The following is a 2,645-nucleotide window of genomic DNA, read 5'->3' as shown; positions in this document are numbered from 1 at the left end:
ACTTTGCTGACCTTTCCTATAATTTGTGGTGTAGGTAATATCCTCAAGTAAATATGTGAGGAGCCGATATAGGGTTAAACCTCGGACTGACCTGTTGGCAAAGTCACAAGCAGGCCTTCCGAGTCTTAAACAACCCAATCCGAGAGGTGGCCAATGATTTATACACGCTATCATTTAAAAAATAAAAAAGGGGGAATTTGCCAGAAGCCAGTCCATCCTTGCTGCTTGACACAGTCGCTGCAGGGAAGAAACATCTGCACAGCATATGTTTCAAGGGACCTGGTGTATATGGCATACTGTTCTTAGTATGTTTGCTCCCCTTCTTAGCGCTATGTGTTTTAACCAAGGTCACCTCTCCGAGAAAGGTTGTTTCCCCAGGTAGGGATTTTTTCCTGGAGTTAGGGATTAACAGGACTAAGGAAGGGACTAAAACCCCTTAACTAAGTGCCAGGCGGGTAATTAATCACTTCAACTACTAACAATCAAGTTTAAGATACATAATCTTTACTTCAGTTACTTCCTTGTAGCTTAACAGAACAATAGAGTAGTGACCTTGGAATGGAGATAACAAACGCCCTAACCTTTGGAATAGAATGGATAGGATTAAAATCAACTGGAATAAATACAGATGTAATAAGAGAATAAAGAGAGAACCTCGCTATGCTGATCAACTGAATGCTGCCTCCATGTCATTCCTTCTTCGCCAACTCCATCCACACCTTTGGGAACCCCTGGACCTGCTGGGGCTGGACCCCAACAAAAGAGGATCTTAAAAAGTTCTCCTCATGACCCCAAAGTAAAGCAAAGGTTGAGGCCCTCTGCACCAGATTGGTACAAGATGTTTGTGTGGCAGGAGAGGCCTATGTAACATCCCTCCATAGAACACAGTGCCTGTTGTATGTATCAGTTTCCTATCGATGCTGTAACATTACCATAAATTTATTAGCTTAAAATAACCCAAGTTTATTCTCTTATAGTTCTAGAGGTCAGAAGTTCAAAATGAGTCTTAAGCTGAGAAGGCTAATTCCAATGTAACCCTGATGTTGGGGGGCTAGCAATCTGAATCTGTGCAGTAACCTAATGTACATTCTTGATAACCTGTAATTAAGTCACTGCCCCTTTCTCCAATCTGGTGTTCCAAGACCTGTTACCTAAATGCTCACACATTCCAATACATGGGGCTTTTTGCAAAGCCCACGAAAGGTCCGGAAGTCCCCATCCATATTCGGGGGCAAAGAAACCAAAGGGAATAAAAGAAGGTCTTCCACCATATTGGTTTGCTCAGACTCTGGAGGTTACTCCCCTGAGACTGTTGGTAAATAAAGCTGTGTAACTCCATTTCTCTGAGCATCACTTGGGTTTCTTTGGTTTTCTACAACAAAGGGGCTAAAATCAAAATGTCGTATGAGCCATATTTCTACTGGAGGCTCCAGGAGCCTGTTGTCTCTTCCAGTTTTAGAGGCCACCCACATTCCTTGTCTTGTGTCCAATTCACTCTGATCTCTGCTGCTCATTACATCACATTTTCCTCTGACCCTTACCCTCTTGCATCCCCCTTATAGGGACTGTTGTGATGACACTGGGCTCACCTGGATAATCCAAGATAATCTCCCCATCTCAAGACCTTAAACTTAATCACAGCTGCCCAGTTCCTTTACCATGAACGGAAATTTATTCACAGGTTCTAGGGATTAGGTTGTGGACATATTTGAAGGGTCTGCCACACTATGCTGTTTAAAATGCAGTTTTTGAGAAGTCAGAGAGAAGACTGACTCCTCACCTAGAATACTGAAACCCAGAAGGCTTAGCAAGTTTCCACAGCTATCTCAAGCTATTTCTTAAAAGTGACCTGCAAAAAATATTTTGTCTCTCTCTAGACTATAGCCTTACACGTCAGCTGTCCCAAATAACCAGGCCCTAGGGTAGTGATCAAATTAACAGAAAACTCAATTTCCTTTCTCAGGTCCCAGTACAGCAAGCCCCATTACAGTGTGAGAATTCAAGAACAGTACCTGCCCTCTGTTATAAGGAGAGGAGGAAGTGCAAACATTGCTCAAAGGGGTCGTGAAGAACATTTGTAGAGGGATGCACTCTCAGCACTCCCTTTACATAAGGATTGGAAGGATCACCACTCATTCTTAGAACAGTGTGTTGATAGGGCCCATCGTAATGCCCCTATGGTGCATTCTCCCTCTTTCTCTCCCCACCCTCCCTAAATGATTTTTTGAGGGTTTACTTTGTGCCAGGCAAAATAAGCTCTGAAACAAAGTGTTCTTCCTTTTCTACTCTCTCCCATTCTGCCAATTTCCTCCAGATGAATATTCCTAAAATACCACTTTTCTATGTTGTTTCCCTCTGTCATTTGGGGTCCTGTCTTGTCTATGCAGGTTTCCCCCCCATGACTCACAACATAAACCTCAAATTCTAGCCAAAGCAATCTTAATAGAGATACTGTTTTCTACTTTGTTGCTTAAATTCTTAGCATAAAATATTGTAGTGTTCTTCCTGCATGTCACAACGGAGGACACCGAGGCTGCCAGGCACTCCTGGACACCCACATGCACAGAGCCTCATCCCTCACCCTGCTCAAGGCCACTACCTCCCACTCAGTCCGGCTACACCATGCCACATCCACCGCTTCTTTT

Source organism: Myotis davidii, unplaced genomic scaffold, assembly GCF_000327345.1.
Source record: "Myotis davidii unplaced genomic scaffold, ASM32734v1 scaffold78, whole genome shotgun sequence".
Taxonomy (NCBI): Eukaryota; Metazoa; Chordata; class Mammalia; order Chiroptera; family Vespertilionidae; genus Myotis; species Myotis davidii.
The sequence above is the reverse complement of the archived record's forward strand: the minus strand, read 5'-3'. Positions refer to the sequence as shown.